The 13,570-nt window shown below is 40.9% G+C and overlaps 1 pseudogene; it reads right to left on the bottom strand.

Moving 5' to 3' along the window:
- Positions 1-13,570, bottom strand: part of LOC136157626 (zinc finger protein 345-like) — a 33,123-nt pseudogene that overhangs the window by 9,096 nt on the left and 10,457 nt on the right.

Below are 13,570 nucleotides of genomic sequence, written 5' to 3' on the forward strand. Positions count from 1 at the left end.
AACTCAGTACTCTGGCCACCTGATGAAAAGAACTGACTCATTAGAAAAGATCCTGATGCTGGGAAAGATTGAGGACAGGAGAAGGGGACGACGGATGATGTGATGGTTGGATGGAGTCACCGACTTGATGGACATTGGGTTGGGTGGACTTTGGGAGTTGGTGATGGACAGGGAGGTCTGGTGTGCTGCTGTTCTTGGGGTCACGAAAAGTTGGGCACGACTGAGCGACTGAACTGAACTCAATCTGTGTATGAACAGATTCTGGCAGGAATAACGGTATATCATTTCTGGGGTTATGTTATAAATGACAATGTGGGTTCCGGTCTCCCTATTTCTTTCTGGACTCACTTCCTAAGAGAAAAACCAGCTGCCCTGTTGTAAGCAAGTCTCTGGTTACAATTACTGAGGTTTCCTCCCAACGTATCATCTGAGTGATTCAGTTCAGTTCAATCGCTCAGTCATGTCTGACTCTTTGGGACCCCATGAACTGCAGCACACCAGCCTGCCCTGTCCATCACCAACTCCCGGAATTTACTCAAACTCATCTCCATTGAGTCAGTGATGCCATCCAACGATTGCATCCTGTGTTGTCCCCTTCTGCTCCCGTCTTCAACCTTTCCCAGTATCAGGGTCTTTTCCAAAGTCACTTCTTCACATCAGGTGGCCAAAGTGTTGGAGTTTCAGCTTCAGCATCAAGTCCTTCCAATGAATATTCAGGACTGATTTCCTTTAGGATGGACTGGTTGGATCTCCTTGCTCTCCAAGGGACTCTCAGAATCTTCTCCAACACCACAGTTCAAAAGCATCAATTCTTCAGTGCTCAGATTTCTTTATAGTCCAACTTTCACATCCATACATGACTACTGGAAAAATCATACCTTTGACAACACGGACTTTGTTAGCAAAGTAATATCTCTGTGTTTTAATATGCTGTCTAGGTTGGTCATAACTTTTCTTCCAAGGAATAAACGTCTTAAAATTACATGGCTACAGTCACCGTCTTCCATCATTTTGGAACCTGAAAAAATAAAATCTGTCACTGTGTCCGTTGTTTCTCATCTATTTGCCATGAAGTGTTGGGATCATATGCCATGATCTTAGATTTCTGAATGCTGAGTTTTAAGCCAAAATTTTCACTCTCCTCTTTCAGTTTCATCAAGAGGCTCTTTAGTTCTTCTTTGCTTTCTGCCCTAAAGGTTGTGTCATCTGCATATCTGAGATAATTGGTATTTTTCCCAGCAACCTTGATTCCAGCTTGTGCTTCATCCAGTTCAGCATTTCTCATGATGTCCTCTGCACGTGAGTTAAATAAGCACGGTGACACATGCTTAAGGTGGGGCAAGAGCAGTGGCAATAATAGGATCAAACAAGCGCTTGCTGCAGCACGAAAGGTGACTCACAGCACACCCCCAAGTGAGCAAGTTGAGAGGAGCAATACTCAGGGGCTTCTCTCCCAGTGGGGGCGCACTAGTCCCACCAGCCTCACACCGCAGATAGAAGCACAGCTAAGAAACAGATCTGGGGTCCTAGTCCACCAACCAGGAAGCATGGACTCACCACAGAGAGGGCAGTGAGAACCACAGAGCAGTGGGGAAGTACTCCTCAATATTCCAGGGCAGGCTCTGATCACAGTAACACAGCCAAAGCCCAGATCAAGGGAACAAAGGCACACACCTCTGGACCAACCTCACCCACCAAGTTGCAGACACCAGAAAGAAGACTGACTAGGTTCTTGTAGCCTTCAAAACAGAGATCACAGACAGAAAACTGGAGGAAATGAGATGGCAAAGAAATAGGTTATAGAGAGCAAAGCAACATCAAACCCTGCAGAACCACTAAATAAAGAGCAGGTAGGCAATTTAATGATTACTTCTTGCTTTAATCATCTTAAGTGGAGACACCAGACGTTTTCACAAATCCTAGGTGCCTGATAATTCTTTAATCCACTCCTTTTCACACACATTTCTGAGAATGTTCTATTAGATGCTTGAATCTAAAATTCATAAATGATAGTGACAGAAAACTCATCAGAAACTGAGGACACATAAGACAGTGTCCGAGGAAGTGGATTACAGATGAGATAAACTTTATAAAGTGCTAGTTCTTAAGAAATTATATAAGAAGAGAGCCTTTTAAAAATACGGTTAAAAAACAGGGAAGTCTACTCATAGCTCTGTGGAGACCAAAGTGGGACAGATATCAATAGAATGGGGAAGACTGCAGATCTCTTCAAGAAAATTGATATACCAAAGGAACTTTTTATGCAAAGATGGGCACAATAAAGGACAGAGTGGTATGGACCTAACAGAAGTGGAAAGTATTAAGAAAAAGGGCCACAAATACACAGAAGAGATATACAAAAATGATCTTAATGACCAATATAACTAGGATGGTGTAATCATTCACCTAGAGACAGACATCCTGGAGTCTGAAGGATCACTATGAATAAAGGATCACTATGAATAAAGCTAGTGGAGGTGATAGAAGTAGTTGAGCTACTTCAAGTCCTAAAAGATGATGTTGCTAAAGTGCTGCACTCAACATGCCAGCTAATATGGAAAACTCAGCATTGGCCACAGAACTGGAAAAGGTCAGTTTTCATTCCAATCCAAAAGAAAGACAATGCCAAAGAATGACCAAATTACCACACAATTGCACTCATTTCACATACTACCAAAGTAAGATTTAATATTCTCCAAGCGTGTCTTCAACAGTATGTGAACCGAGAACTTCCAGATGTTCAAACTGGATTTAGAAAGGCAGAGGAACCAGAGGTTAAATTGCCAACATAGAATCATAGAAAAAGCAAGAGAGTTCCAGAAAAACATCTACTTATGCTTTATTGACTACGCCACAGCCTTTGACGGTGTGGATCAAAACAAAGTGTGGCAAATTCTTAATGAGATGGGGATACCAGACCACCTTACCCGCCTCCTGAGAAATCTGTATGCAAGTCAAGAAGAAGCAGTACTGGACGTGGAACAACGGACTAGTTCCAAATTGGGAAAGGAATATGTCAAGACTGCCTACTGTCACCCTGTTTATCTAACTTTTATTCAGAGTACATCATGCGGGAGACCTCAGTTCGATCCCTGGGCTGGGAAGATCCCTTGGGGAAGGGAATGACTACTCACTCCAGTATTCTGGCCTAAAAAATTCCATGGATTTTATAGTTCATAAGATCACAAAGAGTTGGTCAGAACGGAGTGACTTTTACTTCCACTTTTCATCATGTGAAATGTTGGGCTTGAGGAAGCACAAACTGGAATCAAGACTGCAGGGAGAAGCATCAATAACCTCAGATATACAGATGAACCACCCTAATGGCAGAAAGCAAAGGGGAACTGAAGAGTCTCTTGATGAAAGTGAAAGAGAGGAGTGAAAAAGTTGGCTTCAAACTCAGCATTCAGAAAACTAATATCATGGCATCCAGTCCCATCAGTTCATGGCAAATAGATGGGGAAACAATCAAAACAGTGAGACTTTACTTTCTTGGGCTCCAAAATCACTGCAGATGTCGACTTCAACCATGAGAGTAAAAAACGCTTGCTCCTTGGAAGGAAAGCTATGGGCAATGTAGACAGCATAATGAAAAATAGAGACATTATTTTGCAGACAAGTATCTGTCTAGTCAAAGGTATGGTTTTTCCAGCAGTCATGTATGGATGTGAGAGTTGAACCATAAAGAAAGGTAAATATCGAAAAATTGATGCTTTTGAACTGTGATGTTGGAGATGACTCTTGAGAGTCACTTAGACGGCAAAGAGATCACACCATTCCATCCTAAAGGGAATCAGTCTTGAATATTCATTGGAAGGACTGATGATGAACCTGAAGCTCCAATACTTTGACCATCTGATGTGAAGAACTGATGCATTGGCAAACATCTTGATGCTGGGTAAGACTGAGGACAGGAGTAGAAGGGGACGAGAGGATGAGATGGTTGGATGGCATCACTGACTCGGTGGACATGAGTTTAAGCAGGCTCTGGGAGTTGGTGATGGACAGGGAAGCCTGGCGTGCTGTAGTCCATGGGGTCCCAAAGAGTTGGACACGACTGAATGACTGAACTGAGCTGACTGATAGGTTTAATTGGTTCTCTTTGCAGTACAGTAGTACAAAATTGTAAAACAGCTATATTCCAAATAGAACTTTTTAAACGGATATATTTATAGAATATAGAAATTGTTATAGCTTGAATCAATTATTAGTAATATGGGGGAAAATGTGCTAAACATTTATGCCAGTTTATTTTAAAATTCTATGAGGTAATTGAATATATTAAATATTTTAGCATTTTACAATTGGGGCAAATACACTTAAGATATTTAGTATAAGATCATATAAGGAAAAGAGAAACTTTGAAGTTAACCTGAGATGTGCATTCGTTCATTTTTGGGAGGTTTTGCTTTCTGCAGTGACAAAAGTACTTGAGTTTGAAATTCGATTTAGAAGGTCCTATCTCTAGTTCTCAGTGGATATGAAGTTAAAAATCAGAAAACAAAAACCTGTCCCCAGTATTCCTAAAAATTAAGCAGTTTGTCTACCACTTCACTCACATATTTTTGTCTAGAGGTAGAAAGAAACTTTAAAAGGACTGGCATACAGTTGCTCAAAATCGGCACAGTTTTTCTAGGACCCCCAAGAAATGGAAGAGCAACCAATGAATGTAATTTGTCACAAGCCAAGAGGAGACTTTTAATTCACACTGTGATGAAGAAAAGTAATCACTGGAGATGAATTCATGAATGATTTAAGAGACAGAATGGGGCAGGTGATACATTTCTCTGACAGCAGTGGATACAGAACCAGGTTTTCCAAATTGATTTCCACTGAAGATGATCTTCCAAAACCGCCTGGGGAAGGATGACTTCCTCACTTCTCCTTGGACCTCTCCTCTGAGTCATCATCTCCATCCATTCATACCTACCTGGGTATATGGCTGGTGTCTCCATTCTCCTTATACTCCTTGGATCATTCAATTGCTCCAGAAAGGTGACCAGGTCCAGCTTAAAGACCACAAGACCTGTTCATCAGAGAAAGGAATATTTGTGTTGTTAGAGATTCATCAGTGTCCAATCCAATATATATTCAGTTGAGACGCGAATGCATGGGAGAATGTTAATATAGCCCGGAAAATGATTTCCCCAAATTCTTTATTCAAATCACCTATATAACACAAGCAAACACATAACATCAGATCCTGAGATATTGGTCAAGTACTACGAAGGCAAATTAAGTGTGTAACTGTGAAATTAAGAAAATGTGTGACTATTTAATACTACAGAGCTTATACAATTACCACTAACCTAGAATAAAATGATAGCTTACAGTGAACGGTGTCAGATTCATGATCTCTAAACAAGAAGATTTAACTTCAGGACCAGGGACCAGGCATCAGGCTTGATCACTCAAGAGCTTTGTGTACCAGAATTGTAGTAAAGTGAAAAAGGGACAGAGAAGCTTCTGACAGAGACATCAGAAGGGGGCGGAGAGTGCCCACCCCACCTTGCTAGTCTAAGCAAGGGTGCTATATACTATTAAATCAGTAATTACAATATATCAAAACAATGTCTCAAGGTTGCAAAAATTTAACCAGACCCACTCCCACAATTTACGTTTGAGGATAACAGGATTAGAACTTAACAATAGAAAGATCCTACCAGACCCAGACCCCTTTATTGACTATGCCAAAGCCGTTGACCGTGTGGATCACAACAAACTGTGGAAAATTCTTCAGGAGATGGGAACACCAGACCACCTGACCTGCCTCCTGAGAAACCTGTATGCAGGTCAAGAAGCAACAGTTAGAACTAGACATGGGTCAACAGACTGGTTCCAAATCGGGAAAGGAGTACTCAAGACTGTATGCATCACCCTGCTTATTTAACTTATATGCACAGTACATCATGAAAAATGCTGGGCTGGCTGAAGCACAAGCTGGAGTCAAGATTGCCAGGGGAAATATCCATAACCTCAGATATGCAGATGAAATCACCCTTAAGGCAGAAAGCGAAGAAGAACTAAAGACCCTCTTGATGAAACTGAAAGAGAACACCACTACAATATTGTAAGGTAATTAGCTTCCGATTAAAATAAATAAACTAAAAAAACTACTATGTATAAAATAGATGTCACAAGGATATATTGTATAGCATAGAAAATTATACCCTTTATCTTGTGATAACTTTTAATGGAGTATAATCTGTAAAAATACTGAATCACTATGGTATATACCTGAAACTAATGTAATATTGTACATCAACTATACTTTAATTAAGAAAAGAATTCAGGACAAAAGAAATATAAAAGGTGCTCTTTTATTTTTTTCTTGGAAGAAGAGCTCCACTCAATGTAAATCAAGGTTCTTCTTTCTAGAAAAAAGGAAAAGAAAAAATAAAGAAACTGAAAGAGGAGAGTGAAGAATTTGGCTTAAAACTCAGCATTCAGAAAACTAAGATCATGGCATCTGGTCGCATCACTTCTTGGCAAATAGACGGGGAAACAATCTAAACAGTGATAGACTATTTTTGGGGGGCTCCAAAATCACTATAGATGGTTACTGCAGCCAAGAAATTAAAAGACGCTTGCTCCTTGGAAGAAAAGTTATGACCAACCTAGAGAGCATATTAAAAGGCAGAGACATTACTTTGCCAACAAAGATCCATCTAGTCAAAGATATGGTTTCTCCCGTAGTCATGTATGGATGTGAGGGTTGAACTACAAAGAAAGCTGAACATGGAAGAATTGATGCTTTTGAACTGTGGTGTTGGAGAAGACTTTTGCAAGTTCCTTGGACTGTAAGGAGATCCAACCAGTCCATTCTAAATGAAATCAGTTCTGAATATTCACTGGAAGGACTGATGCTGAAGCTGAATCTCCAATACTTTGGCCAGCTGGTGTGAAGAGCTGACTCATTTGAAAAGACATTGATGGTGGGAAAGATTGAAGGCGGGAGGAGAAGGGGACGACAGAGGATGAGATGGTTGGATGGCATCACCGACTCAATGGACATGAGTTTGAGTAAACTCTGGGAGTTGGTGATGGACAGGCAGGCCTGGTGTGCTGCAGTCCATGGGGTCGCAAATAGTCAGACATGACTGAGCGACTGAACTGAACTGAACCAGACCCACTCCCGTAATATAAATTCTAAGATATCAGGATTAGTCAGGAGGTTTTCAGGAAGGATAAACTGCCTTCAAGCAGGATACACTGTTGTTGTGTAATCCCTAGTACATAGTTTTAACCGAGTTGTTTGTTGTTTAATCTTCAGTTCTGGGCTTAAAGAAAAAGTCATGTGTCTAAGACACATAAGATAAAAAAGTCACTTTATGTGTCTAAGACCAAGGAATGTAGAGGGATAAAAAGATATTTGTCCTTTTCTCCACCTTGAGAATTCCAGACCCCTATCTCCTATTCAAGACCCCTCTCTCCCCTATCTCCTCCCCTATTCCCCCCACCTTCTCCTCAGGGACTCGACTTCTTATCAACCTGCCTAGGAATTGACTCTCACAGAAGGAGGCAGAGTACATCAAGGAAGAAAAAGTTTACCAGCATAATGAATTATCCTAAAGCCTTTCTTTCTAAGTTCATATATGCCCATTTTCCCTAGGTAGGTGAGATTTCAAACTATTCTGCGAATCAGAAAATTCTCAGAACCATTCTAGAAATGATGGAACCAAAAGCCAGTGGGTAGATAAGGGATTCTGGAAGGAAGTTGTCCTCGCCCACATAGGCCAGGTTCCTACAGTTCTCTAACTTCACGTCCCTGTAAAATGCCCGCTGAAAATTTTTCTGAAAAACTCTGGACCACTGAGTTGAGTCACTGGGCTTCCCAGCTGGCTCAGTGGTAAAGAATCTGCCTGTCAGTGCTGGAGATGCGGCTTCAGTCTCGGGGTGGAAGAATCCCCAAGATGAGGAAATGGCAACCCACTACAGGAATATTTGCCTGGAAAATCTCATGGACAGAAGAGAGTTGGTTCTATGTCTAGTGGCATTTTCAAACTCGGTTTTAAATATCTAAATTACATCCAGGTGCTAAGTCATCACTGCATTTCCCAACGTCCCTAAAATCCCAACACCAAACCACATCTCAGTAGGAGTGAGGATAGGAGTGACTCCCTATGCTGCTCTCTCACAAAAAGAATAGTTTCAACAGCTGAAAGCGCTGACTTATGATAAGAATTCATCATGCTTCATAGAAAGCGAGGATGCAGACAACGGAGAAAAGGCATGGGACACAAGGAAGTAGTCTAAAGGGCTGGTCTTCACTAGTAAAAGAGGAAATGGGAAAAATAAGATGATAACAAATGCCCGGGAAGACAAATTAGGAGGAGAGAGCTAAAGGCTTGCATATTCTCATTTGGGCATTTCTGGAGGAAAAGCAGACACAGCCCCAGACGGGACAGGATATTGACCTGCGAAGCTGCCATTTCCTCCTTTTCTTCCTCCTGCTCTGTCTTCTCTGGGGATATTACGCTGCAAACGCACTTCTGAGTTTTGAGAATCTACCTTGGGGGGCATCAACACAGCTCTTTAATCTGCAACCACCGCTCCTACAGACAGAAGGACCTTGGAAAGCTGAGAAGACCGACCTCTCCTGTCCTCTGTCTCAGGAGAGGTTCAGGAACAATCAATTCCTACCTGGAGACCAGCCTGTGAACTTATTTCTTGATTGTTCTCTCCCCACAAAGCACTCCTAACACTCTGCTCACACAGACAATGTGAGCTGACTGACTTCCCTGGTCCAAATCCAGCTAGACCAACCCTGCAGCCTCTCCGCAGACTGACTCCGGGGCTCAGCTCTCACAAATGGACCAGGAGCCACGTCCTTACACCTGGCCTCTCCTTAGAATGCCCTGGAGGACTTCCTACACACCACACTGACACTCCCAGAGAACCAACATAGAACTCCGTTGGGAGGGCATCAGTGAGGTCATTTCCTGTCACTGGTCACATGATCCTGATGGGAAACCAGATGGAAACCTCTTGGCTAAAGATTCTTTCTGAACCATTTCAGTGAATACAAATCCCTGGTGGTCAGGGCCCCACTGCAAGAAGTTAAGAATTTGCAGGTCAACAGTGCTGCTGTGAAAGGTGTCATCAGAAAATCCCATTTTTTCCCTGATGTTTCTTCCCCCAAATCACCGTTCAGGAGTCCTGACCTCAAAGCCTCACACTCACTGCAGCTAACATCTCTCTGTAGGGGAGGATTTAGGGCAGGAATTTCTGAGAGAGATCAAAGCTGGAATCAGGCAGAGAAAACACCAGTACTTGTGGTTTAACCTTTAGAAGTCACCCTGGGTGAAGTGCTCTGGGCTCCCTAGGTGGAGTGTGGATTGCTGAATTCAAGCCAACACAAGGAATCTGGTGAGTACTGTGAGGGTGTTGAAAGGTTGCTGCTCAACCACAAGACACCTGGATTCTTAGTCTCTTGAGCAGAAGAATTCAATCTGGAGCCAGAGATGATGCTTGATCGCTCAGAGTTTCTGTGTAATAAAGTTTTATTAAACTATAAAAGAGATAGAGAAAGCTTCTGACATAGACATCAGAAGGGGGCAGAAAGAGTGCCCCCTCACTAGTGTTAGCAAAGGAGTTGTATACTTTTAATTAGTTATTACAATGAATCACAAGAATGTCTGGAGGTTGTAAAGACCTCACTAGACACACTCCCATAATTTGCATTTTAAGACAACAGGATTAGCCAGAAAGTTTTTTCCCAGAGACTGCCTTCAAGCAGGATAATTTGTTACATAATCCTAAGGAATGTGGGGGGGGGGGGGAACGTTTGTTTTTTCTTCCTCCTTGAGAATTCCAGACCCCTCTCTCCTTGTCGACCCCTGGACTTATCAACCTGCCTAGAAATTGACTCTCTCAGTGTGATTGAACAGGGGCCTGTGAATAGACCCTGGGGTTCAGCAAGACTGCTGATCTCAAGGTAGGTGGTCATCTAGGGCAGGTGCTCACAGGACTGGCTGATGTGAGTTCAAGGACCTGAAGGCTGTTGGCTCCCCAGACAGACGCTGAGGCAGCAACAGCATGGAGCAGTTCAGGGGAGCTCTCAACAGGACTCTGTATACTGTTTCTTATTAGAACCATCACAGGGTCCAAGTAGTTACAACATGGGAGAGGAGATGCAGCATAGAAATGATGGAATATATCTGAAGTTATGAGAAATTTAAAGCCAGTGAGTAAACTAATTTCCACATATGCCATCTCTCTGTGCTGCCAAATAGTTCATTGTCATCTCTTCACTACCACCTTAAATAAGGTTGGCGAGATTGCTGTTGGTGGTGGGTTAAAAATTCATTCATTACAATCAACCAAAACACTAAAAGCCATTCACTTTTATTAATAACCATGTATTAATTTCACACATAGTGGAAATAAAACCTTTTACAACCCATGGTATGATCCATGATTAAATACGGATCAAAAGTACAGAGAAAGATATTCATTTTTTGATATAATGATGTGAAATTTATGATTTTTACAGCTTAACCAACAAAGCCTAGGAAGCACTTAGCAAGCACGATATACACTAATTCCATGCCTTTTCCAGGAAGGGCTTCTAATACCTTTCTAGGTTATCACAGAAGCGGTCTTTATTTCAACATTGTCAAGTAACAATCATGACGTGTTGATATTATAAAGATACATCAATATTGCAGTGAACTGTCATTGTGTTCTTACAAATCAAGGATATTACTATTGAAACCTTACAACCAACTTCTGTTTTACTTCACAACATGGAAAGATTAAATGATCACTTACATCATGGCAACCTCCAGATATTTCACATCAATGACAAACACCTCCATTTAGATGGTCATTTTCCATTTAACATCATGGTATCCTTCATCTTCTAATGGAGAATAGATAGAAATGGTTGCAACAAAATATGAAAAGGCTAATCTTTAATAAACCATCAAAAACCTATGTTTGCAAATACTCTACAAAGAAGGCATAGTATGGATTATTTGAGTGCTGAATTATATTCACTTCAAATAAGCTCAAATCACGTCATTATTAACACGCATACATACATTGCTATGAACTGTAACTTTCTAACCATCAACCTTCATCTCACAATTCATGTTAATATATCCATTTTCTATGTGTTTTAACTATGGAGTACTCCTTACAGTCATTCTCCTTCAGAGAAACTTCTGAAAACACAACTGATGAAATGCCTTCTAGTATGCAATCTCTGATATTTATTTTAATTTAACTTTTGATTAAATACTTTTCTACATATTTGTTACATCACTTCTATAGGCTTCTTGCATAAACTCTTGTGTTTTCTGATTCATGTTTAGGGCAAACCTCTTCCATCACTTGTTCCATTACTATGGTTTCTCTCCAGTGTGTCTTCTCAGATGCTTACTGAGATAACACCACGACTAAAGGCATTGCCACATTCTGTACATTTATAAGGTTTCTCTCCAGTGTGAATTCGCCGATGTTGAGTAAGTGCTGAGTTGTAGGCAAAGGCTTTGCCACATTCGGTACATGAACATGGTCTCTCCCCAGTGTGGAGTCGCTGATGTTTAGTAAGATTAGAAACGTTAAAAAAGGTCTTGCCACATTCTGCACATTTGTAACGTCCATCCCCGGTATGAATTCAGTGATGTTGAGAAAGGTCCGAACTCCTAGTAAAGGCTTTGCCACGTTCTTTACATTTATAAGGTCTCTCTCCAGTAGGGACCTGTTAATGTTGGTAGGATGTGACCACTGGCGAAAGGCTTTGTTACATTCTTTACATTCGTAAGGCTTCTCTCCAGTATGAATTCGCTGATGTTGAGTAAGCTCTGACCACCGAATAAAGGTTTTGTTACATTCTTTACATTCATAAGGTCTCTCTCCAGTGTGAATTCGCTGATGTTGAGTAAGACCTGCAATGTAAGTAAAGGCTTTGCCACATTCTGCACATTTGTAATGTTTCCCTCCAGTATGGATTCGCCGGTGACGAGAAGGAGTTGAATTGTGAGTGAACGCTTTGCCACATTCTGTACATTTATAAGGTTTCTCTCCACTATGAATTCGCTGATGTTCAGTAAGATGTGAGCGACGTTTAAACTCTTTGCTACATTGTGTGCATTGGAAATGTTTCCTTCCTGTATGAATTTTCCTATGTTTATTTAGATTGGATGGCTTACTAAAGACTTCCCCACATGTCTTACACTTGTTTTCTTTCTGTGGAATCTGAACAGTGTGCTGTGGAAAAAGTTCTGAAGACTGATTAGAAACCTTGCAATATTCAGTACAAGTCCTCTCTTCAGTACAAGTACTCTTATCGAGAGAAAAAACCTGACATCTGATCAAAGGTATTTCCATATTTATTACTTTTAGATTCCTTGTTTGAAGATTCGGGTCCCTGATGTTTCTTAAGGTTGGAGTCTCCTTCAACCTTATACCCAGTTTCATTGCCTGAATACCTTCTCAGTCCACCAGAAATACTCTTGCAATTATTGGAGCTGGAGCTCTTACTTAAGGTCTGACTCATTTTAGTACACATGCAATGTTGTTGTGTAATAGCCACATCACAATATGTATTGAACAATGACGGTTGGATTACGTCTCCTCCATTATCATCAATATTATACATCTTGGAAGGCAGAGAAAATATCTGTTGGGGGAAGAATAATGATCCTGGTCATGGATCTCTCAAATTGATTAGATTGTGAGTTTTCCCACTCATTGTTAAATTGTAGGTGTTCAGACATGCTTGAATGTATGTTTAGTTGAAGCCTAAATTCAGAATTGTCTGAATGAGTATTTGCAATAGAGATTAGATTACCTTCCAGATTTTCCACATTTCCTTTCAGAGAACATGTATGTTTCAAAAAAGGATGGAAATCTTTTCTTAAATACTTACACTTCTCTGCAGATGTTAAAGACTAAAGTCGGTGTTTTTCCCAGTTTGACTCATATTGCTGATTCCTTTTTTGCAGTAAAGTTAGCTTTATGTATAACGGTCTGCATTTCTTTATGTCCACTTAAACACACTCTCCATGTTTCATATGCTCTCGTACATTCCCAGTCTTTCATTAAATTTAAGTTTCTGAGCTGAAATGTTTGATATATTCCTAGGTTTGCTTTGGGAGTACATCTTCTAATGCTGCATTCTTTGGCATCAAATCCTGGATGTCTTGTGGAGTCATAGCTGAAACATTGCAAATAGCAAGTAATTTTACCTGCTATTCTCAGTGAATATCTTTAAAGATTTAGAGAAAATTGATGAGCATGAGCTAGTTTAAAAATAAAATGGAGACAGAAGGATCAAGATATCAGTGGTTTAGGCAGACGTGGAGATCATCTCTGCCCAAATGAATGAGAAATGGAACAATTCTCAGAGAGCCCCGCTAAGCACTAGCAGAGGCCACTGGAAATATAAAAAAACAAGAAAGATTCCTGCTGAGCCAGGTAGGATAAAAGAAAGAAGAAGGAAAAGGAAGAGGAGAGGAAGTGTTTTGGGACCTGCAATCCTGGGGGAGATGAAAGTCAGAAGAAGTCTCCATATCTGGGGAAGCCCCTCACTAGGAGAGCTCAGTTTGGACAGGAGAGCCTC

Source organism: Muntiacus reevesi, chromosome 2, assembly GCF_963930625.1.
Source record: "Muntiacus reevesi chromosome 2, mMunRee1.1, whole genome shotgun sequence".
NCBI classification, from domain to species: Eukaryota; Metazoa; Chordata; class Mammalia; order Artiodactyla; family Cervidae; genus Muntiacus; species Muntiacus reevesi.